Source organism: Protopterus annectens, chromosome 5.part0 (assembly GCF_019279795.1).
Source record: "Protopterus annectens isolate FY-2018-M chromosome 5.part0, PAN1.0, whole genome shotgun sequence".
In the NCBI taxonomy this organism is placed as follows: Eukaryota; Metazoa; Chordata; order Ceratodontiformes; family Protopteridae; genus Protopterus; species Protopterus annectens.
Window position 1 is genome coordinate 597,451,284 of NC_056735.1, and position 27,334 is coordinate 597,478,617.

The window sequence follows — 27,334 nt, forward strand, 5'->3', positions numbered from 1 at the left end:
CCACAAGGGCTTACCCTCCATCAACTGCCAGGTCATGTGCGATGCCCAGGGCATAACAATGAATGTGTGTGCTGGCTGCCCTGGAAGCTATCATGATTCCCACATCTGGCATCTGACACAGCTGTACCAGATATTTGCCATTGGGGACATCCCTGATGGTCACCTAGTGGGGGATGCTGGATACGCACTGGAGCCATGGCTGATGACACCCATTATAAATGCACACACACCCGAACAAGAACTCCATAATGAGGCACACGCACAGAATTATAATAGAGCATGTGTTTGAGATGCTCAAGTCATGGTTCCGGTGCCTGGACACATCCGGTGGAGCCTTGCAATACTCACCAGCTACATGTACCCAAATTGTCCTCCTATGTGCCATGCTACACAATATGATCCTGCAGAAAGAGCTGCAGCAGGAACAGCACGGGGGAGGGCCACACAGCTTCCCAACATTGCCCAGGCTTGCACCAGGCACAGAGTGACTCGGAAGAGGAACAACCTGAAACTGCCCCAGTAAGAAGAAGGAGGCATGCCCAGTATGCCCTGGCCTTGGCAAAGAGGCAATGCATAGCACATAGACTGACACAGGAGGGACCCAGGGAAAAACGCCTCTCTGACTCCTCACATACAGTAAAACGGATGCCAAACATTACACTGCCTGTGCCCAACCATGTTTAGGGAGTGTAATATGTGCATCCGACATAGGCAGCCCTGCAGCACCACCCTCAATACTGGGACACCCACAAGTTAAGTAATTCACACATGCCAGTCAGGGGGGTTCATATACCCAACAACTGTCACAGCCAGCAGGACAGGTGTAGGCAGACACAAACAAAGGCTGTGCTATGGCCTCTGAATGATGCCTATGGGTAACCTCCCCCCAGGCCTACACAGACAGACTACAGCAGGTCAGGCAGTGGGATGTCAGTTCTGAAGAGTAGGAAGTCTGAAACAAATATGTAGGTAAATAAAAGCTAAGATCTGTAGTACACTGGTATGCCTCTAGGTAGCATAATAGGTAAGACTACAGAATGAAATGGAGTACCTGACATACCAGTACAGTCATAGCAAATGTGTCAGGTGTGCCCCCATCCTACATAGAAATGTAGTAACAGTCAGGTGTGCCCCCCCCCAAACCTGTGTAGAAATGTAGAAATAGTCAGATGCCCCCCCCCATCCTATGTAGACATGTATTAACAGTCAGGTGTGTTCTCCCAGTTATGTGTAGAAATGTAGAAATAGTCAGGTGTGCCCCCCATCCTATGTATAAATGTAGTAACAGTCAATGCCAAGTAATTGACGGATACCCTGCAGAAACAGTATGCTACCTGTAGGTGTACAACACATAGATCAGCATTGCAGTACAGACTACCTGGACGTGATCCACACATTCAATACAGATGGGCATACTGGGCATGCTCACACACAGAGAAATGAAGGCAATGTCAGTCAACAACACACTGAAAGGTCATACTGGGCATGCTCAAATCATACTGGGCATGCTCAAACACTTAAACACATGAAGAACATTTCTGCAAACACCAGTGGACCAGTCATATCTGACAGTTGCAGATGTTAATGCAAACACTCCTCAGTATGCACCACACATACTTTGCACACACAGTGGACAGGAATACAGACATATATCTAAGGACAACACACTATAATAAGCCAAAGGTAGTTGTACATAGATGTGTGGAAGAGAGTGACTGTGACAAGGAGCCATCCAGGCCTGTCCCACCCAGCACACAGCCAAAGGGCCACAACCACATGAGGTCCATCTGTCACTCATTGTAGATACTAGCCACCGGCATCTGTCAGCAGTACAGACTATGTGGTGCACGTGCTAGCTGTGCAACATGACTGTACAAGGAAGTAGTCATCTAATCTGATCTGTATACACGTACATGTGAAATATGACCCTGTGTGTGGCCGCATGTGGTGTATCAACCTCTAGATGAATGGGTTATGGCCCATGCACATACACTGCCCTCCCCATAGCCTTACTATGACAAGGCTGCTGAGGTAATCCACTGTGAAATACACCTTTGGGAGAGTTGCAGCCCATTAATCTCATTGGCACATCCCATAACTACATACTGCTGTAGTGTGATAAACTAGTTAAGTAGGAGTTCCAATCCCAGACATGGCAACTGTGTGTGTGTGTGTGTGTGTGTGTGTGTGTGTGTGTGTGTGTGTGTGTGTGTGTGTGTGTGTGTGTGTGTGTGTGTGTGTCTCTGTCTGTGTAGAGAGCAATGCTTTTTAGGGTAGTCACACTCCCTACAATTGAAATGCTCTACTTTGGTAAGGCTGCTGATGTCATCCACCTAGAAATACACCTCTGGGAAGGCTGTAGCCCAATAATCTCTGTAGCATGTCCTATAACTGTGTACTGATGTAGTGCGATAAATTAGTTAGGTAGGAATTCTAATCCCAGACTTGGCAAGTGTGTGTGTCTGTCTGTGGAGAGCAATGCTTTTTAGGGTAGTCACACTCCCTACAATTAAAATGCTCTACTTTGGTAAGGCTGCTGATGTCATCCACCTAGAAATACACCTCTGGGAAGGTTGCAGCCCAATATTCTCCATCACGCAGCCTATGACTGTGTATAGCTGTAGTGTGATATAGACTTCTGTTAGGGGTTCTCTACCCACACATGTCGGTTGTGGATGCTTTGTGTGTGTTTCAATGTCTGTGTAGGGAGCAATGCATTTTAGCCTAGCCACACTCCCTACAATTCAACTGCCCTACTTTGTCAATCCTGCTGATGTCATTCATTGTGAAATACACCTTTGGGGAAGGAGTTCTCCAGTAATCCCTGTGTTGCATCCTATAACAGCTCTGTGCTGTAGTGTGATATAGACCTCTGTTAGGGGTTTCATACCCACACATGTTGGTTGTGGATGTTTTGTGTGTGTTTCAATGTCTGTGTTGGGAGTAATGCATTTTAGCCTAGCCACACTCCCTACAATTCACCTGCCCTACATTGGCAATCCTGCTAATGTCATTCAACATGAAATACACATTTAGGGAAGGTGTACTCCAGTAATCGCTGTGGTGTGTGCTATAACTGTGTAGTCCTGTAGTGTAATAAACTAGTTAGGTAGGAGTTCTAATCCCAGCATGACAAGTGTGTGTGTGTGTGTGTGTGTGTGTGTGTGTGTGTGTGTGTGTGTGTGTGTGTGTGTGTGTGTGTGTGTGACTCATATCCTGTGTGGAGGTGGTTGTGAGTGTGTAACAACTGGGCCCAATGTAGAGCAGGTTTTGCAAATTTCTTATATGGTGGCCCTAGTATATATCACAATGTCCACCATACAGGGATAACAGATGTGAAATAGCCGAGAGGCTGGGGTGCAGATGCATACCCATACATGTGACATCAAGGCCAGTCAAACACTGTTAGCAACCCCAGTATTACCCAGACAACACTCTCAACCCATGTCTCATACACACACACACACACTACTCCTACTCTATAGCTACCATATCCCTGTTGCAGATATCACTCACCATCACATATACGTTTTGAGGGCTCCTCACCATGTAACCTATGTGGCGCATCCAATAACTGCATTGGAATGTGATAGCACTACATAGTTGTCAGGGGTTTGATACCCTGTACTGGTAGGTGTGTGACACAAACATGCTTAGGTTTTACTCTCCCACCCCTCCTTGGCTTGTCTTTGACTCTGTCTGCCTCTTTCACTCCATCTCTGGTGGATGTGGAGACTTACACCTGCTTTGCTTAGGCAGCAGAATGTGTATTTTAAGTGATGCTCAGGATCAGCTGATGGCCTCTGCACGAATTGCAGCTCTCCTCTAGCTGATTGCATGTGGAACAGCTGTGGTAACATTCCCATAGCCAATTGCATTGAAACACACTCCAATATCTAGGAACATCATGTTGGTGTTAGGCCTTTCCATTCCATGTGAGCAGGAACTCGATCTGTTGTTTGGCAAACAGCTTCTCAGATGGATTGGGAATTTACCTCTAACAACATACACTGTGAAAACAGGGCAATGCACAGGAGGGAGATGTGCCTGACCTGACTACAGATTTTAAGTGCTGCTATACTGCATTTGGAGTAATGTTGGTTTAACAGAGTGTGTGTGGATATGGCTGTCCTACATGTTGCAATACCTGCCATGTCAGTGATCTGTGTATGAGGAATCCCCATCTGTAGGGTCATCTGCAGACTGGGCAGTGTGTGGTGCCATTGGTTTCATGTGTTACCCACAGACCACCTATCTGTAAATTGCAGAAGGTAGTGTGGGGATTGCAGTCTGTAAATGGTGGAACCATGATAGTTACTGACTTCATATCCCTCATAGGACATATGTTGCACCAAACCCTGTTACAACAGTAAATGTATGAGGTTATCACAGCAACATGTCAATATTGGCCCTTTGTATGTGCTTCCAGCCACACCTCTGTCAACCTTTGTACATATGTTAAGCATTAAGAGGTGCATATGTGCTGTACACCATAATTAATGACATCATATCTAATAACAAGCCAGTGAGATATCAGACTGCTACACATGTTATGTAAAGTACGGGTTATATTTGATGACATAACCTGGACATTCTGTGGTTGTGTCTACAGTACTGAGGTTTGTGTACTTATGGTGAATGTTGACAGTGTGTGTAATGTTAATATGTACCTTGGCCCTGTGTACAGACTGTGGTAGATGTCATTGTTCTTGGTCCCATCCTATCTGATGTTACATGCTGCTCCACTGTATGTTACCATATCGGCTTACATGTTTATAGGGCCATACGCACACATGTCCCATACCACAGACAGGCATCGGACTACACTGTGTAGCGACCCAGTATATGTAGGGTTTGTGTGCGAGTGGTACATATGAGGATGGTGTTGAACAGATAGACCATATACTGTAATAATAATATGCGTACCATATGTGGCTGTGGCTGTGTTCACACTGGATGTAGCTATGCACTGTCACACAGGAGTATCTTACCCTGTGCTGTGACATGCCTGTATAGCCTGCTATATATGCAGGTACATGTGCTTTCCCCCATAGGAAATGTAGGCCAGTGTTGAGCCAGTCTGCCTATAGCCTGAGCAGTGCTTTGTTACATGCCTAGCAGCTTAGTGTACTTACCCAGTGAAATGTTATGTCCAGATACTTGCCAGATCTAGTGCTGCTGAGCCTCCCTTAACAGTCATGTGTGCCAGACAGAGCAATGGGATGCTGTACAGATGTATGTCAATATCTAGTGGGTAGTATGTGGCCATGGCACCTCTGTACCAGTGGTTAGTATGTGTCTGGACAGACAGGGGTTTGTGAATGCATAACCTATGGGGGCATATATATACCAGTCATTACATGTTATACCCATCTGCATGGCTGTTAACATCCACATTGTCAGGCTTGGTCCACATGTTTTGCTCTAAGGGGTTCTGTGTATACTTCTGGACTGTCCAGAGTGCGTCAGAATGTCCACATATATTGGCCAATATCTCTGCTGTAGTCCACAGTAGCATTATATGCTAGCAGCGGTACTGTACTATGATGTCCTTAGGATGTCTATCAGTAGCCAATGACGCACATGTGAAAAGCAGATGTGACCTCCCCACACACACCATGACTTTGAAGACAATCACTATTACAGTAGCAATAGTCTACTGATATACCTGCTAGACATACCTGACATCCCCTTGCACTACGTAATTGGGACTATAGGGGCTGAGGTAGGCCTACACTCCATGTTCAGGACATATGGTGGAAATATATGTATATATAATTATCCAGATATCTATATAGATATAGATATATATATATATATATATATATATACACATATACATATCGACATATATAGATGGATATGTATATGTACATAGATATGCATATACACACCCAGATATATACATATACAGAGCAAGATATGTCTGCACATATATAGATAGTGATACATATGCACATATATGTATATCATGCTGCCATTCCTGCCAGCAGTCCACTGCTGATGTATCCCCCACACATACGGTGGGTCTGGGGCCATATATGTCTGGGCTTCACCTACACAATACATGTGTACCCATATGAACTCCAGAGGCCAGTGTATGTAACAGCGGTATATGGGCTTGTATTACTGAGTCTAGGGGGTGGGGGATGCACCATAAATAACCTAGGCTGTCACAATATGTGGGGGTATTAGGTGTGAGCTGCCTTAAGGTATCTGGATGTACAGTACCATACAATTCACCTATATTGACATTACTTACATAAATTGGGTTAATGCAGGCCTACTGTCTCCTGCCATACAGACTGTTCTGTTTGTCAGTGTGCTTGTGATGGTGTCAGTTATGCCTTGTTATGTAACAGTTATAACCAATTTGGTCAACTGAAGTCTTTACCACCTAGTGATTGTGTACAGAGTGTTGATAGAGGCTGTTGAACTATACACCTGCATTACTTACTGTTGATTGTTTTAGTATCCTGTAGCCCAATCAGTCTTTACTATTGTACTATTTCAAGGGCTTGGCCTGGACAGCAACAGTTATGAACCTTTCCAGATTACTGTATTAGTATAACTGTTTCACAGTTACATTACTCTGTTTATATTTCATGTCAGTGTCTGAAGAACTATATGACATGGCATATAAATCTGTAATAGTACACAAATAATGGTTTTCCATTTCTGCAGACCTGTGTGTGGTGTTTTATCCTATGACCTCGCTGTAGGTATATGTTGCAGGCAACAACTGTCATTTGTATGGGTGGCAATCCAGTGTCCAGAAGTGAAGGTGTTAACTGTAGGCATAGTGGCTGTTCCTTCATTGTGTGCACCTACTACATAAGTACCTTATGGTGCATATCTCTGCATGTGTATGTGTAGTCACATGTATATCTATATATATATGTATATATATATATATATATATATATATATATATATATATATATATATATATATATATGTGTGTGTGTGTGTGTGTGTGTGTGTGTGCGTGTGTGTCTGTGCGTGTGTGTGTGTGTGTGTGTGTGTGTGTGTGTGTGTGTGTGTGTGTGTGTGTGTGTGTGTGTGTGTGTGTGTGTGTATCTGTATCTGCATATATGTGTCTGTGTATATCTATCCTGGGGTGTTGATAGCTTCCACTATTTACATTTCCTATGGGAGCCAGACTGTACTGCATGATATGTTACCAATACCAGCCTGACATCATACAGGTGAGATGTAGTACTGTTAACATCTTGCACCCATGTCATGTCAGGTCCTGGTTATGGGATCTGCAACACTTGGTAGTGTATTGCAGGATGGACGTGTTTGGCTGTGGGGGGGTGGGTATATCTATTCGTACAAGACATATATTGTTTGGGGCCTCTCAACCCCATTAACGGTGCATGTGGACATATATGTTTTAGTTAATCTCCCATTGATATCTACACATGTATGTCCATATATACCTATATAGATATATATATATATATATATATATATATATATATATATATATATATATATATATATATATATATCTGCTTACATATATATATATATAGCTATATCCGTATATACCTACATAGATATATATCTGCTTACATATATTTAGCTTGCTGTGTATATGTTGACATATAGATGTTGTTTAATGTCTGGGCTGGATGATATGTTTGTGAGAACATCAGAGTTATATATACCTGGCATGGCTTAGTGGTAAATCACTTTGTCTATGTTGTGCAGGGTCCTGGGCTCGAGCCTTGTAGAGGCTGTTTCTTTTGTTTCTGGGCAGAGCATGGCTGTTGGATACAGAGTGATTAAGGCACTTTAAAGCAGTTGTAAGTGGGTTTGCATGGAGGTAAGCACTGCTAACTTCCAGTTACAGTTTCTTATACTCAGCTTCTGTACTGCTTAACCTGTATAGGCATTGCTTACCCCAGCGCAAACAGGCTTAAACCCACTTACCGCTGCTTAAAAGTGCTTTCTCCTGCTTACCCCCACACTAATTTCTTTAAAAGAAAAGAAAAGAGGTTGATAGGAAAGTGGTGAAAAAGGGACACAAAGAGGGAAAGACAGTAGGGAAAATAGATAGGGGTGTGCAGGAAGGGTGTAGGGAAGATCCATAGGTGCCCATTTCTTCCACAGCAACAGTTGTGCATATACACTGAATTTGGAGGTAGGTTTGGATACTCAAACCCCTGGGAGAGGGGTGAGGACAACAATAATAAGTTGTGATGCCAATTAGACCAGATTACATGTGTCCAGTGGACATGTGTGTGAAACGGACAGCTATGTATGGGACGAGATTTTTTTGTTGGAACAGATTGCCCTTTTTTTCAGGTGAGAGTGGGATGTTGAGGAGGGGTACTAGGTATATTTGGGGAGGTAGGTTGGGTAGGTTAACAGACAAGACAAACAAGACACATACAGGGGCAGTATATGACACATGTGGGGGGTAAAAACCTTGATGGGGAGGAGTGTTGGGATATCGGAAGCACACAAGCCCCCCAGTGGTAACAGTGGGACTGAGGTCCCCACCTATGGGCAGTCATCACTGCACCTTCACAGCCCTGAAGGTGGCTGTGTTGGGGGCTTAGTCGCAGAGCCAGGCTGACTCTCTAATCATGACACATGACCTTCGAACTGACATAGAAGATCACCAAAGTGCTCGTTGATTGCTCTACGCACCACGACCCTGACCTGGCAATGGGTGACAGGTGCCTGTCCGCACTCACATCCAGGGGGGGTGAGCCACATCCCCTGAGGCGGTTCCAACCAAAGGTGGTGCAGGACCAATGGACAGGGAGGTCCCAGGTTGGGCCTCAGACATACTGGTGCCCAGTGCCATGGCCAGCTGAGGTGGGACAGGTGGGTCCGCTGGGACCAGCCTTCCCAAGCGTGCTAATAGTGTTTACATTTCACCATCATTTATGGGTTAGTAATAGTCAACACATTCCAGGGTTAGGTATAACAGCATGCATAGATATTCCCATTAACCCAGACACCAGATACGGAACAGTTGCATAGCAAACAGAACATATGCATATATGGGACCACAGTGGTAATAACAACAGCATGCAGGTACATTGATGGCACCATGCCACCAATGTTGGAATAATTCAATATAGCACATGCATGGGAACCATTAACATTTTATCAAACAATTGGACATTATCAGAACATAGGTGTCATTACATACCGGTTGGGGTGCATATGTTGATTATTGTTGGAGATATGGTGGGGGGGGAGATGTCAGTTAGCAGCTAGTATATTCCTGTAGTCCACATTACTTTCCTAGTCAGTGCTGTTATCTGTACCTTACAAGTCTTACTACACTACCCTATAGCCTTAGTTTGGACAGTGATATGGCTGTCGTCATCATTACACATGAACTGGTATTACCTACAGTATACACCTCTTACCTGGTATAACTGTGGAGGGAATGATTGTTAACACTAACTGTTTGTACGCACACTCCTGGATTCTGGGTTAATGTTTTGCACTATGCTATCCAACTCTTTCTGCACAGACTCTGGCCATGTGTTCACCACATGCTGGTGTGCCTGGACATATCTAGAATATTGCCCTCTTCCACCTTTAGTGACCTGACACACACATGTACATGCTTTTCTACACAGTTATATTATGTAGCACAGTGTGGGTGACAGTGACCGGTGATACTTTATTATTCAGAGAAACTGTAACACTCACAATTCCCTACAATACCAGTGTGAACAGTACCAGTACAGGTTATAATGGTCTGTATTTCACAGCACAGTGTTCGTACCTGTGGGAGCAATGTTTGTTAACACTACCTGACTGTTGCCACACAAAATTCCAGATTACACATTAGTATCATGCACATACATCTCACTCGGTTACTGTACACACTCTGGTCACACCTTGACAACATGGGAGTGTAGATAGGACATATTTGACATATTACTCTCCTAACAGTTTCGAGAGTTGCTACAGTGACAGGTGTGTTCTCATAGATGTTTGCCAATCACTTGTATTCCCTGTTTGCTGGCTAAACATCTGGGATCATCCCACAGACTTACCAGGGGGACAGGGGGGCAGGCAGCAGATATGGGCACATATACTGGACATTCTGGCCTCATCTGTACAGTTGTTGGGTATGAATCTGTATGCAGCCTAATTCCACTCCCAGGATACAGACCATGGCTGTGTCTGCTACAACTTACACACTATCCATCACAGTTGTGTCTGCTATATAGATATTGATGCATATCTCCTATCTGTTTTCTGTCTTATTAATCTGTTGTGCTTTTGCATTCTGACCTTGTATTACAACACTTGTATACCGATTTCCTAGACAGTTTTATGTTGTAGGACAGTGTGGGTAACAGCGATGTGTAATACCTCATTATTCAGAGCAACTGCATATCATTCTTGTATTTCTGGGCACAGTGTTGGTATCTAACAGACCTGTGGAAGGAATGTTTATTAGCACTACCTGAATGTTCCCACACACAGTAACAGATTCCACATTACTATTATGCACATACATCTCACTCTGTTACTGTACACACTCTGACCACAGCTTGACAAGTCGGGGGTAAATGGGAAATACGTGGCTTCTTAGTCACATAAGGTATCGGGGAGTTGCTAGTGTGCCAGCTTTGTTCTCATAGCTGTGTGTCAATCAGTTGTATTTCCTGTTTGCTGCCTATACGTCTGGGATCATCCCACTGACTTCCCAGGGTGACAGGTTGAAAGGCAACATATATGGGCTGCTTTAATAGACATTCTGGACATAGCTGTACAGTAGTGGGGAATGGTTCTGTATGCAGACTACTACCACTGGCCGGATTTGAACCGTGGCTGTGTCTGCTAAAAAAACAACAGTTCACAGCCCAGTTGCATGTGCTATTTGGGTTTTTTTTGTCTGCATTTCCCTGTTTACTGTCTATGTGTCTCTCAGTTGTTCTAAATGGCCTCAGGATTACACCTGTCATATACAGGCATAACTACACATTCAATTTATGGTGCACAGTGTGGGTAACAGTGCTTAATACTACAGTACTATTACATGATTGCATATCTACATTACCATATGATACCAGGATATACACATACAGTCCAGCAGTTAGACCTGTTTTGTCAGGCTATTACACTTTTATTGACTTACAAACAATATGAGACTCTTACTGCCATATTCTATAATGTATGCAGTACTTGCCTTGAACAATACAGGTTTTATACTAGCAATTAATTTACTCCTACTTTTATTTTTATTTCCTAAAACAGCAAATGCATGAATATTACTGACCTGCCTCATGTCACAACCTCACTGGGCGACTGATGTGGGCCTCCTGGTTCGTGGCCTGCTCCATTGCAGCTGTGGGTGACATAAGAGGAATATTTAGCCATACATATCCATGATATACCTGAGCTAGCAATTATTACACACATACTGGGGTGATACCTACACATTTCTGGAACATCCCCTAATGCTCTAGCCTCTTGGAGCCACTCCTCCAAGAGGTCCCCCTTATGCCGCTTCAGGTTGGCATAGTGGTGCCTGATCTGCTCAACAGTTCGGGGTATGCCAGTGGCACTGGTGAGGTTGCGGGCGAGATGGTCCCAGGCCTCCACCTTATATTGGGAGCCCTGGTACTGGCCCTGCAGCAGTCTCTGAGCATGGCCTTTAACTAGGAGTCCTGCCATTGCCTTGGATTCCTGGATACACCAGCGCTGCACCTGGAAGTGCACACTTTCTCCCCTTACTGCCATAGTGCCTGCAAGGGGAAAGTACAACCAGTTATGAGATGTATTTCTGCCTCTTGGGTTTAGGTAGGGCCAATTTCTCACACTTTTCCTTTATTGGCCGGTTTTGAAAAGGCTAAACTATGGGCAAACCTGCTTACCTAGGGTTGGCATTGTTTAAAGGGGTATACCACCGGGCACATTGAGTTAGCTGATCTACACATTGCTTACACCTCCTAAGCTGGCCTGTGCAATGCTTAGCATTGCTTACATTACACTTTGCATTATATTTCCTTTTGGGCATTGATTTATTATTCATTGCGCCTTATATATCTGCCAGGTATCCACGATTAATATCTACATGCACTCTATGGGGTCCTTGTGTTTTATTGGGGACTTCAACACTCTATTACAATTGCACTTCACTTCTGGGCTTACCGCTGTACTCCAGTTCACATATTTATGTTATGTAGTAGGTTATGGAACCCAGTTATGGAACTGTATACTGATTCCTTTCACAGGTTCAGTTTGGTTTTACAATGGCGAGGACTTGTTTGCTGATACCTCATTCAGCTGCACTTCTGTGATGGCTTGGTGGTTAGCTACTGTGACTATGGTGTATGGGGTCCTGTGTTCAAGACCTGCATGGCTGTTTATTTTGTTGATGGCCAGAACAAGGGCCATTGGGTACAGAGTGATTAATTCACTTTTGAGCAGTTGTAAGTGGGTTTGCGCGAGGGTAAGCACTGCTAACCTGCCGTTACATCTGCTTACAGAGAGTTAGCTTTAGAATTGCTTAACCAGTGTAGGCATTGCTTACCACCACACAAACGGGCTTACGCCCGCTAACTAGTGCTTAAATATGCTTACTACTGCTTATTTGTGCTTAAAACTGTTTACTAGTGCCATATTCATTATGACACTGACACCTCACATGTGCATTTACTGCAGTACTCCAGTTCAAAAAATATGTTATTTAGTGTGTTATGCAACATGAATATTACTCATAACATGCTTTGTCATGGAAAATGGATTCTGCTGGAGTGGGACTCGAACCAGGAATGTCTGCTCATAAGGCGAATGCTCTGCCCACTACACTATTGCTATGCTGCTTTATTTACATATATCTTCCTTGTTATCCTCTTCAACCATTTAAGCTACATTAACCATAGCTAAGCGATGGGCACACCAGTGCACCTAGGGTTAGCTTTAATCAGATTTTTTTAAAAAAAATAAAAGGGTTTCTTCATTTTATTTATATGTACTGTTGCTGTTGTACACATGGGGGACTGTTGGTGGGGATATGCGGACACCTATGAGCGGTCTCACTCATTTCTTTTCCCTTTCTGCTGTTCTGCATTGTGGGGGCGTGTATATTCTGAGAGCTCTGCTCTCGGACACGCCCCCTGCACTCTTACACGCTCCATGTAAGATTAGGAGCTCAGGCAGCACACCTCATTATTATACATGACGTGCTGCCGACCTGCTCCTAAACAGTCGCTTACATGCAGGACTAAGCTAGTCCTGCACAGAAGATTATTAAAGAAAAGTAACACTGTTTTCAGTTTTTATATTTTATCTAAATAAATTACCCTCAGATATTTGATATTGTCAAATCTCAAAGTCCTTCATCAGTTTAAAGGTACAACAAAATGCTGTTTCTATTTATCAAGCTACATCTTTTTATGTTATCTAAATAACTGATAAATATTACTTTTATTAGTACTAGCAACTTGCTCTCCAATCCTACTAATTTCTTCTGTGTGTTATCTAATTAGAAGCTTACAGTACTTATAATGAGGGGGTATATTTTAAACTATTAAATTGTTATACTGCTCCTTTTCTGTCCTTCTAATGCTCTTCAGTTATATGTATATAGGGTAGGTTTTAAATATCTAATTGTTCAAAGTTATATTTTATCCTAGTAGTTCCCCTTTTTATATGTGGTGGGTGCAGTGTTAAGTGGTTTGGGTTACTAAATCACTACCTAGATGTATTTGTTTTTTATTTTATTTTTCCTTGATGTCTCTTTTAATAGGTATACAGTATGTGGTTTGAGGTTTTTTTTTGTATAAGTTCCTTTTGAACTGTTTATAACTGGTTATATTTTAGTTATAGTTATTAATGTCTTGAAAATACATGCATTTTAAGTTTTACTACTTGTTCACATTGTAAATGGCTAAATGGTTTTGTTTTAATTACTGGGCTGACTGTGTTCCCTGTGGGCTCTTAAGGGATATTGTGCTTGATGCAGAGAGGTCTGCATCTGGAAATACTGAGTGTATCCATTTGTATTCCAAGTGAATGTCCCTTTCCAGTGTCAGTGGTGAGGATCCAGGCTCCTTGATTACTAGTCCAGAGTGGGGATGTCACATCCCTCTTCAGGTTTCATGTAAAATATGCCTTTTACATTACAGACAGACACTACTTAAATGAGTTCAATGGATTATTCTATTAGCAGTTAAGAATTTCTGACACAGAATTACATGGTTGTAGCAGACAAGAAAAAGAAGTTGTCTTTGTATCGGTCCTGTTCCTGCTTATGAAGATATTATCCATGTACTGCTTCTCCTGCACTCCTTGTTTTACCTCAATTGTTTCAGCTTTAGCTCAATTATTTCAGCACTTCTTGAAAAACTCTCTGACCTTACATTCTCCTACTCTGCTCATTTAAACTGTTCTATTTAATTGCTACTATTTCCTTGAACAACTGATTTCTAATGTCTACTGTGAACAACTGCCCTCAATCTAGCAAGCATGCCTCTTGTTTCCTCTTCTGTCCTTCTTGCTGAGCTGCATTTCATGACACTCTCTCCTCTGTGTGCCTTGTGTGCCCACTGTATTTAAGCGATAACAAGTTTAGGTCTCTTAGTTTCCCCTCTTACCTCTTCTCCACTGTTCCCTTTATTACTCTTCTAGCCATTGTTTGCAGCTTCTGGACTAGGTTGACATTCTTATTCCTGTATTGGTGCCAGAACTGAACATATTACACCACTGTTGCCCTACCCAACATGGAGAGGGACAATAGACCTGCTCTGCCTCTGCATTCCTAAAGATACAGCCATACATCTTATTGTTCTTCACAGTGGCATTCTCAGCTTATACTTGGTGGTTCATTTCTGCTGTCACTACCATGCCAGTGTCTTGTTCCTGATCCATATTGTTGAGGGTCATGTCTCCTAGTTCATATTCATCTACAGGATTATTAGAATATATCTAAAATATTTCCTACAGTCATCATTAGATGTCATTTTCAACCCAAACTGTTAGTCTCTTCATGTCCCTTTGAAGGCTTTCTTTCCCATCCTTTGTTATTCCTTCTGTCACACTGTCCTCTACAATTATGCTTATCCTGTTATCGGATGTTCTCATTTTGACAGTTGACAATTCTTTTTACAGATATCTTTAGCCAAATAAATGAATTCAGTAAAAGATGGAGCAGTTTTACATTTCCAGTTCTTTGTGACTACATTTCTTGCTATAGCTAAGACGGACCAAAGGAGAGGCACTTGTAATTTGGAACAGAACCTGGAACTGGAGCAGTAAATAAGATCGAAGAGTTGGAAGCAGTACAATTATCTGACCATAAAGCATGGGCAAAATGTTTAAATTCAACCCAGAAGGGAGCTACTATCTTATAGTCCAATATTATATGAAACCAATCTGCATCAGAAACGTTACTACATCTCCAGCAATTATTTTTTTTTTCAGAATTATAATTAAAGAGCTTTAGTAGAGTTAAAACAGTTCTATGAATACATTTCTAAGGGAAAACCTTCCAATAAAGAGAAGAAGTAGATTTCCCTATAGATTTAAGAGTTAGACATTTATCATTGTCTGAAAAAGCCTTCTTATTAATGTTAGTTGAATAATGATGAATCTGAGGAGCTAAACTCTTCACTTATAATTTTATAAATCATTGATATATATATATATATATATATATATATATATATATATATATATATATATATATATATATATATATATATATATATATATATATATATATATATAATTTATTCTTATCTGAATTACTATTGATCTTAAAGAAAAATTCAAACATTCTTGGAATATTTTTTTTTTTCGAAAAGTCAATGGAGATTTTAATTTTATCACTGACATATTATTTGCAGAATTGGATAGTTAACCAGTTATTATTCTCTAAATTATGTCTTGCAAGAAGATAATCTATGGTATGTGATTTATTTCCAATTAAGAATTGATGCCAAACTATTAAATATGTATCTTTGAGATCTAACATTTTTCTTATGTCAAAAGTCCCTGTACATCCCATAGTATTTGATATAGGGAATAATAGAAACAGTACTTCTTTAACTATGTAATTAGAATTCATGAATCTTTTAAAATTAATAAGGATGTAATCAATAAAGGGAGAAGAATAGAAGTTTTTCATGTTTAGGTGAAGGAATGTTTACTTTTGAGTTAAGCCTTGGGAATAAGTAGGTGAAACATTACTGTGGAAGGTATTGTTAACAGCTAAGTACTGTAGTAGCTATGTATTTGTTGACTGTACCACATGTTAGTTAATATAACAGTTGTAAAAGACTTATGATTGTTTGCATTTTAACTGCTATGTCATTCTTGCAGCACTGATATGCAATGTAATATTTAACATACTATTGGATTCTAACACACTGTTAAATCCATATTAGTTCCTTGTACCTCAAGTCATGTCATGGCTGAAAATTCTCCTCAGAGCAGTCTACCTACCCAGTTAACAAACCTAGAGGTAAGGAAGAAAGCAAATAAATACATAATTTTGCCTAAACTGATTTGTTATTTAAATGCCACCTTTATGCTTGAGACTGAAAAATCCTTTAAGAAAACCTTTTTTTTCCTGCAAGCTTCAACAATGTACTGAGGTCTAACCTTATAAATTAAAATTAAGACAAATAAATCATATGAACTGTTACTGTGGCATTTTAATTACTATTGTTTTAAAATCCTGAATTTAATGCACTAAGGTTAGGTCTCATATGCTGCCTTTAATTTTGTTTTTGGCTTCTGTATAATAGCTTGTCTCCAAGGAGCCATGGACTTTTAAATGCTTTGCCAAAGGGCAGTAGAATTGAACTGCATTGCCCTGTGGATGTCACATTTTAAATCAGGACTGTTTCAAAGTCAGCTGTTAGTGACTTAGCTATCCATTTCAGAACAATGAAGTGAAAGGATGTTTGTGCAGCATAAATTAGTATGATATCGGCAGCATCAGTAATCCTCTCACTCACTGCAATCTACTGACAGCACTTTAACTGTATATTAATATTCATAGGAGTTGCACTTCACCGTTCTTTTTCACACCCCTGATCATCCCTTCATAGCAACCTAGTGATTGATTTAACTGTTGTAAAAAGGGCAGATGGGTCTTAACATCTCAGCAAGCCTAAGAATGCTAAGCACTCAAATATGATCTAAAGGACGTAACTATTTTGACTGAATATTTCTGTAAAGAGTTGAACCACAGTGGCAAACTGTATGCACAATTAACTTGATTTACAAGGTGCTTAACATGTTAAAGGTCAATGGTAAAACTAATATTTTTTAGAAAAGCCTTTTTTATTTATTTATTTTTGCTATCTGCCTTCTTAAAATCACTGTCTCGATCCCTTCCATTTAATTTCTGCTTCAAGTCAGGCTTATCTTACCCATTACATAGAGGACATAATTCAGTAAAGCTAATCATTCTTCGCATAGCTTAAAGAGAATCAAATGCATTTTCAGTCCTTTTCTTCTCACCGACAAATACTCATGCTATGTAAGTGGCAGACTTACTCCAAATGCTATGTAGCATTACAGACAGCCTGTTCTGTTTGGTCTCTATTTATGACAGTCAAATTGCTCAGAACATCAGATTATCAGCTTGGACATCTGAAGTTCTCTATCTCAAAGAAGGGTGGTATCTCTGTAACAAAATCCCCTTTAATATGTTTGCCTCCTGCAGTTCTTCCAGGTTCCTTACTAATTGCTGGACACAGACTGTCTGGATTCTAAATAGTTTTGGTCTGTTTTCTTGTATGTGTGATTTATATTTGCTATTTGTCTTCATTTCTGATAATGTGCATAATATCTGTAAGACAATCCTGCTGAGTAGTAGAGAAATGTAAAATTATAATGCTGCACACATCAAACAAAAGTTCACAAATCAACAAATAAAAATGTTAATAAGATTATCTGAACTGCAGAGATTTTGAAACTTTTCAGATATGATGCATACATTACTAAGGTCTTCAATATAAAATAATTTTAGGCACATGTTTTATGAGATCTATGAAGTACTGTTCTGTGATTGATGTGATTCACAGTTTTGACATTCTGCTTTACCAGAATACAGTTAGTCACATATAAAATTGTAATCTGCAGGACTGAGATACTACTATATGTACCTATGTCTGTTATTTCCTATTGTATTAATATAGATATGAGCAACTTGTAATTCATGGAGGATGCTTCACGTTCAGTGCTTACTGCAGAACTGCACTGAATGTAGCAATAATTCCTTTTCCCAATCGAGTGTAGCTTCTTCTTCATCATTTTACTTTCCTTGTACAAAATCATATTTGTGATGAAGACTGACTCATCTGTAGTCTATCAGATGTCAGGAAAGGAATGTGTGGTGTCAGATGTGTACTGTCCCTACCAGTAATCATACTTGAGTACCTTAAAAATGTTTAGTAAAGACAATCAGTTTAACCAGAAGAATTCATGAGCAGTCAGAGAGGCAGGACAAGCAAATGAGGGACGGGATAAGGTTCAATAGTATAGCACAGAGTGAAGATAGGCCTCTGAATAACACACTTCAAGTTGACTAGGACATTCCTGTGATTCCTACTAAACTCTAAACAAGCCACTCATCTTGCTACATAAGGAAGGCATACAGTGCTGATCTGTATATATGTTTGTTCTAGGAAAGTACTTACTTCAATGGTGTCATTACTGTGACTGTCAGTTTTCTAAAACCGAAAGGGTACCATCAAAGCCCACCAATGATAATAGGTCTGACAACATGGACTTTCCACTATGATACAATCATAGAGCTTCTTCATCAAGGGTGAACTAAAATGCAAGACCTCTATGGAAATATACAGAAAGCAATTACATTCATATGCATAAATTGCAAGGGTCAAAAGTGATGCAGATTACACAATATAGGAAACTGGAAAATGAGGAAAAAATCTCATTCTACCATAGTAAAGCAGGTATACCTCTCAGCTGTCTATGATTCTGCAGAAAGTCCCTCATTTCGCCTTCTATTTTTGCCTTGTCCATCATCAAATTTTTGATATTCTAGTAAATCACTAAGGATAACAGTCACTCATTCAGTAATGCCAGGTATAAGAGTTTCATATTTATTTTTCAGAGAATGCATGTTAATGGTAAAACATTGTTCTATTAATGTATTAAGTGAAACAAACTAATATTTAAAAATTGTCCCTGTTTTTTTTTTTTTTGCTTTTGCCCCCCCCCCCCCAATTATTTGCTTTGTCCAGCATTCCTGAACAAAGAAGTTGAGAAATATTAAAACAGGTCTGTGGAAGAGATCTACAACACAATGTAAATGATTGTGACAGAAGAAAAATTCTGTGAACAAAAGTATGCCTCCTAGAATGACATGAGCAAAATATCCATCACTGTCTTTAGAGATAGTCAACAAAGTCAGCAAACCACCATGCAACCATGCAAGGAACCATCTTTCAAATCTCTACATGCTTTAATATGTTTCCCATCGTAGTATGCTAAATTGGTACTTTAGGAACTATGAAATATGAAAGATGTAATAAATGAAAAAAGTGAGATACCAGCCACGAAGGATGTGCTCAGAGGTATTCAATACTGAAACACTTGTAGTTAGGCAAAAGAAATCCAACTGCTTACGAAGTATCCAAAAGCTTTATTTGAGGAACAAAAATGAGCGCTTTTGCTTATCATCCAGGAAATACAGGAAGAATGAGTAAGTTTAATTCCATTTCAAGCTGTTCATATCAGCTACAGTTTGAAACCAGTTGTTATTTCCCAGTTAAACTTGTTATCATTTATAGAGAAGCCTGATGTAGAACATCATTGGCATAAACATTCTCTGGTCAAAATGTCCTAAAAAATGTCTATAAACTATGAAGGTAATTCTGCTTAGTATCACAGCTGCTCAGGTGAAAAGTTATTTCCAGTAACCACTCAGAGTCTGAAAACCTGTGGAGAAGTGACGTAATGTTTTCATTTCAACACAGAAGCACAAGGCTACACAGCAGATTTGGAGTTAGTATGGCACATGAAAACAGTCTGGGTACAACTCAAAGTCCCACATGATACACAGTGTGAAGAACATAGAGTGAGAATCTCTAATTCAGCTCTTTCTGGCAATAGACTGGAGATTCCACAACCAGATCTCAAACCTGGTTGCAGGTTCAACCTTAGACCAATTTAACCTATTTGGCCTAATAGGAGCCCCCTCCCACTGGGGGTGCCCACACTGAGCTGTGGCAGGATCATTATTTCTTATGTGATTCACAAGACTTGCCTAAGAGCCATTGCAGCAAAGTGTCAGGCATTTTCTTGCCTGTAGTCTTGCTTCTGCAGAAGCTATGAATCTTATAAGAGGAGCAGACTACATTTCCTGTCATTTATTGCAATAGTGTGTTGTATAGCATTATTAAAACTGCAGTTTTGTGAGACTTTTATGACTCACAGTGCTAGCTGCTCATTCTCCATTGGTAGTTTGTTGCTGAGTACTCAACAGTTTTCATCCTAAATCTTAGATGGATTATCCTTCCGATTTCGTGTATCACTCCAGGTGTGGTTGCAGAAGATAGTAAGACTATGTTTGATATGAAGAGTGAGAGTGGAACTATGTTTTCTTTTGCTCCCTTGTGTATTGTGAGGTATATTGACTGGCTCTTAAATATAATTATAAAAAATAAATGTTGAATAATCAGTGTCAGTATTAAAACAAACATTAGTAAGCACACAAAAAAATGAACAGGTACTGTGTTATGCAGTAACTTGTAATCATCATGATTTATAACAGAATGTTCAAAGGAAACAAATCCTGAAGTAGAAATACTTTTATTAGCACAAACAGAGCATTCACACTGATGAAGGGTGCTTCCCAAAAGCTTTGTTTGAAACACTGATGAAGGGTGTTTCCCGAAAGCTTTGTTTGTGCTAATAAAAGCATTTCTACTTCTGGATTTGTTTCCCTTTGATTTCTATGGTTAATTGCAGTTTTTCATCATTTATTCTTTTATAACAGAATGTTACCAGTTCAACAATATGGCAGAGAAACACTTGCTGCAGATGTAAATAACAACAATATAATCCAAGAGAAGTGAAACACAAGTGCAGGTGTGTAGGTTGAGTGGACAGAGGCAGAGGTAAATAGAAAAATTATTCTACTTGTTTATAGGCAGGATAGCAGTAACAGAAAGTTTGACTCATAATGGAGCTATAAGTATACCAGAGTTTCAGTCACATACAAAATGAGGAAGGGGGGCAGACAAATAAAAATGTAAAGACAGAAAACAGTTGGGCTGGATACACATTAATATAATGCATTCCTAATACCTACTTTGAAATAATCTTAGGTCCAGCAGGCTAGATGGTGGAAGGAGTTTGGGGTGGAGTGTAGTATTGAGTGTAGTGGTTAGCTGGGGGGCTCAAAAAATGTCCCAAATTGGGACTCAGGATTGTTAAGTCTTGCCCTGTCTGGTTGATGCATTAAATTACTTTGTCAAAGTAATCATGGCTAATCTAGGCAATGCAGTTCAGTAAAGGCTAGAGTTAAAATGCCATTCGGCTGTGGATGTTGTGCACTTTGAAAGCACATGTGGCAAAACAAGATAAAACATGGGTCAAATATTTAAGGAGTAGATCATAGGCTTCACTAAAGCACTACAGAAAGCTCAAACAATTGTAAAAAGTCCAGTAAAGCCTAAGAAGTGCTACTTTGTCTGCAATAGTGTACTATCAAAATCACTTAGTCTTTTGGAGGGCTATTAATAATCATAGAAGCATCAGAAAATGGGAAAGAAGCGCACACAATTCATACTCATGAGGGAATATGTTTATCAAGTCATTAGCATTCTGGCCAAAAGCTATACTGTGCACAATAGACAAACTTCTGCCAAAACAGTATATCAGCATTTCAGTGCCTACAGTAAATACCATATCTTAAAATGTTTGCAGTGGAGTTTCCACTAAGGCTTCTCAGTCAATACAGTCTACTGACTGTCACAGAATTTGTCAGAGAAGAACTTATTAAAGGAAGAGTGGTTTGAGGCCTTTTCTTAGGCTTGTCCAAGTCCTTTTAAATCATATGCACAAACCTGAGAAATAGGCTAACTAGCCCTTCTTTTCTTCTCATGCCACATTTTCCTTCACATTTCCCTTACTCGTATTCCTTGGTCTGTACCTTTCACTTTCTGACAGTCTTACCATCCCAATTTTTCCCATTTATAATATAAAAATAGTACAAACTTTGTTATTTAATGATGGTATGGGGTTTCATCTGTGCCAGTGCTCATCGCCTTGTGCACGCTACCTGCCTGCAAACTGGGCCAAGACCCACCATAGTACAGTCCATATCTCTGCACGATGTTTGCCAGTTTCTAAAGAGAATGGCTTATTTATGTTTAAGTAGCCCCTGAAAGACCATGGTGAGTTGCTAGTTGTGCATACTTAATCCCAGTCAGATTGCATCACACAACTTTTATTGTTGCTTTTTGCAGCATATATTTGGAAGGGTTATTCTGTGGTTTGCTGAATCCAGTTATAAACATCTATAAAACAGAATGAATGTAATGCAGTGAAATCTACTGCCAAATGAAGCTACATACAGAAACCTGCCCCTTCCACCAAGCAAACCAAAGGCAGAAAAGTGTATGGAAGGAAAATGAAAATAAAACAAAGCAGATCAGCTTAGCTCTGCAGCACTTAATAAAAGTAAGACAAAAGCCACAGTAAACAAGTAATAAGTAAGCCAATAAAAAGTAGAAACAGTTGAACCAGCTACAAAGGAAGCAGATCCAATTCTGATACATAAATGAGGCAATTTGTAATCTAGATATTAAAATACCAATATTCAAAGCAGAAATAAAAATAAACAGCAGTATCAGATTATCACATGCATAATGCTTACTGCAATGCAACAGATAAACAAGTAAATATTGATAGCAATTAAGAAAAAAATATTATTTTTTGCAATTGGCAACAACCTTAAACAAACACAATAAAAGTCCAAAGCAACATATTATGAAAAACAAGCTACAAAAAGAAATGCAATAGCCATTTTCCATGTGCAATAGTGCCCTAAAAGGTGAGTGTTTTAGGGAAAGAGTGGACTGTCTAGGGGTGAGAAAGATCTTTACCTATGGCTTTAGGCCTCACAACACCACATGATGGTCTTTTGCTTCTCTATAAACATCCCCTTTTAGGCATCATTGTTTACTTCAACTGCTGTTATGTCCAACAGTTACACAGAATTCCTAAATGGCTAACAGTGCTGCTTGTAAGTATATTATCATTGCTACTTATGAGAAGAGATGAAGTTGAAATTCTGCTGCAGCCAGACACTTTCTTGATTTCATTCCAGAATGACCTAGGATTGGAATGAAGGGCACTTTTTTCTAGACTGGAAGTTCATACTTCATAGCCTTATCCATTCTAATAGTATTTTTCTGAGGTTTCTTTCCATAGAAAATGAGTTAGTTGCACTATGTCACATCTTCAGCTATTTTCCACTACTTTAAACAGAATCTCTTCACCTGAGAATAGGGGTATAGACAGTGAACTCTTTTTGTACTCACAAATACTTATTGCTACCCCCCAACCAACCTGGCATTTAAAAAATGGTCACCTCACTCAGGCTGTTGCCTCCCAGCACTTAATGTGTGCAACATTTCAGCTTCTCATTCAAAAACTATTTAGAGATATTTTTAGATTTGTAATCCTCTCAGTAGGCAATTTACACATTATTGTAGTTTTTCTAAATGATGTTCAGTAAAAAAATGTACTCTGTAGAGTACAAAAAGTATGCCTGGCTACACCTTGGCTGAGAAGAAATTGTATCAATTTTGTTATAATGAGGATTACAGTTATGATCCCAAGAATATTAACAGGCACTATAAAAATAGATAATGCATTCCTGGCTTTTATATCTGTGGAACTGTGCGGGTAGGGTCTTAACTGAAAGATGTGATCGACATGGGAAAAAGTATTTTTTTTTTATTTTTTAGACCCTTACATACTGGAGTATAGCTGTGGCAAATAGCTTAAGCTGTAGGTGTGTAGAATGTATTTAACTGCTTTTCTTTTCCTGTGCATGCATGCTGATTTTAGACTACTACATTAAATCACATGCCTATCCCCATCAGTATACAAAGTAAAGTAAGTTAACTGTTTGTTTGGGGGTATAAGGGAGTTTTGCAGAATATTTTGTAAGCTGGTCATAAGATAAGGACATTTAGGACAACAATATCAATGTTCCATGCTGGTCTTAATTTGTTTATGTACAGCAAAGATTTTTGAGTCGAAAGTCCTTTGGCAGACAAAAATAACAGGACTGCTCAGTGCTCACACAGTCCAGTGAGTAGAACATGAAGATGACGTACTTGAGAGGAGCTATTTGCAACCAGAATATATGTGAAAGTATGATTACATTTTTTCCTATTTGATCTGATAGGCAGGAGCACTAAACTGGTGAGATGAAAGTGCTGTAAGATAAGCAATTAGTGGAGCAGCCATGGCCTGTAGATTACCCATTCATATAGTATTAGTCTTGTAATATCCTGGTCCAGAGGTGATAATTAATTCATGCAATAATTCAGGACTAATAGATGATAGAAGATAAAGTAGTACACCATTTTGATTTAGATGCCCAACAATTAAAAATGAGCAATACACCAATTTGTGCTGTAGGGTTTAATACATTTAATTTTCCTCATTGCCTTTCAATATACTTACGTAGTGCATTTTCACTAATTACATAACACTGCCTACTGTTTTACCTGGTATTGTCCAATCCAAGATCCATAAAATTGGCTGCTCAAAACTGCGCAGAATAGGATATTAGGTTTCAGACATGTTTCAGACAAGTCAGTAACATATGGCTTATGTTCTGTGCTCATTACCAACAGTTTATTTATTTATTTATTTATTTATTTATTTATTTATTGACATTTGTTGACCGGGAAAGTCTACTTGGTCGAAAACCCATATTCAGTAGAGGTCGAGGGAGAAAAGCTCCATTTATAAATTCAAGAAATATTTAAGACTATATTATATTTACAGACGTGTCCAAAATTTTTTTACACACATTTTCTAAAAATTAGAAATACATTGAGTATAAAGTTTTATACCATTCAACAGCATATACAATTTTCTAAAGACTAGTAAACATAGCTTGCAAAGATTTCAAACTTTTAAGTTTACTGTACTGGAACAACTTGATTCCTTTTTAGGTGACAGTGACTGTTTTAGAAGTGTGAAAACTGAAATGGCAGCTGAATCAGAAGCTGAAGCTTCCCTAGGGATTAATGAAAACCTGAATATTAAATGTGCTTTGCGATGGTACAGCTGAGCTCCACCTACTACATTACACATTTGTTTATCATTGGTGACTGTATTGTTTTATTTTGCTACATTGTTTATACATGATACTTATTGACTGTTGTTGTTTTTAAAGAGATGCACAACAAGGCTTTATTTCATCCCTTGTTTTTGTCTGATGAAGTTCTTATATCTGTTAGAGAAGGAAAGTGCTCAGCTCAACACCTGTTTGGCTCAGTTCTCTTCTTCCGGGTCTTAACAGTTTGTTGCTTATTTTCATAATCTAGTTAGTGTCAGTAGTATACATAGAATATTTTTAGTGCCACTCAAAATATGGAAAATGACAGCAGATATTTTCTTATTAAAAATGTTGATGCATGTCAACACAATGGCCCATTATGGGCTGATAATGAGCTTATCAGAGAAAAAATGCCAAACAATATAAAATGAGATCATATTCCCAGGAAGGTTTTCTTGAAATTGATAGGCATTATACTACTTTGATATGTTAAATCCAGCTTAAGGTGGTCTATGATTTTGTAAGCAAGGGCATATTGGTTTGTTGAGGAAATTATTTTTTAACTGAGTTTGAAATTTTTTAAAGAATCCAATTGTGTGATAGAGGGAGGTAGGATGTTCCATAGTTTAAATACGGAGTGTGAGTACAGGCTTTGTCCAGCCCATTTATTGGGTTTGGAAACATTTAGGAGTTGTTTGTTAGTGGACCAAAGATTTATGGCAGGGGTGTAAAATTGCAAGATAGAATGAAGAGAAGGGCAATTGTTTGTGTTATATATTAGTTTATGAGCTAGCGTTAGTTGGGTGTAATGAAGGAAGTGGGGGAATTTAAGCTATTTCAATTCCTTAATGGCTTGACAGTGCTGAGTTTGGTATGATAGTCTAGTGGCAAATTTTACTATTTTATGATAGCATGATTATAATTTGTTGCTTAGGGATGTATGCAGGTTAGTAAAAATGGGGTAACCATAAAGAAGGGACGGGAGTAGGAGGGTATTTGCCAGTTTTATTTTTATGGGTGTATCCATGTATAACTTCTGTCTGTAGAGTTTGCCAAGTTTAAAGTGTTTTTTTTTTGTGTGTTTAGAATATGTTGCTCAAAGGATAGTTTATCATCAATAGTAATGCCTAGTAATTTTGTTGACTTCACTACTTCAGTTTCGGTCCTATTATGGGAATAAAACCCAAAAGTCACATGGAGGTGGCTTAGATGAAAATAATAGTAATTTGGATTTGTGGGGATTTAAAAGAGGTTGTGCTTCATTTAGCCAAATTTATATGTTTGTTAAGACCTTTTGTGTTATTTTCTGGAGGTCGGAGAAGTTACTAGAGGAGGATATGATAGTAGAATCATCAGCATATTAGATGAGTGAACTTTGAAGAGAGACAGAGTGAAGATCATTTATGAAAACAGTGAAAAGCAAAGGTCCCAGAATAGACACTTGTGGGATGCCTGTTTTATTGACTATGTATCCAGATTGTTTGTTTTTCCATTTAACTGATTGTTGTCTATTGTTCAGATAGTTGGAGTACCAGGTAAGGGTATGTTGAGAGCATCCTAAAGTTGCAAGTTGCTAAATTAGTTTAGTTCCTCATACTTATTACTAATGGAGACAAATGTTCAAGTGTGAAAATAATCAAACCAGTATGATGAGAAGGAATTCTCACAATGGTAATGGTTAAGAGTTAGGTCCAGCATCTGGGTATATGTCACTACAGTATAAGAAAAATTAATAATATTGCTTCCAATACTGCTGTCTTTTTTGTGTAAAGTCAGCAAGTTGCACCATCCAAAGCACAGTTCTCAGAAAGAAGGAGAAAAGGAGTAGCAGATATGGGACAGAAATAAGAAATGAGTGTGCAGTAAAGTAAAACCTGACTCACAGTAAGGTAGTAATGATAAGATGGAATTGGTGACAGTTGATTAAAGGGACAGTATGTGAGAAAAATGGTAGCAGTGAATGCCACTGTAGACCTAAAAGTTAAAAAGGTTGCAAGCTTATTGAAGTATAGATGAAAAATATCAGTAAAAAATTAAAAAATATTTAAC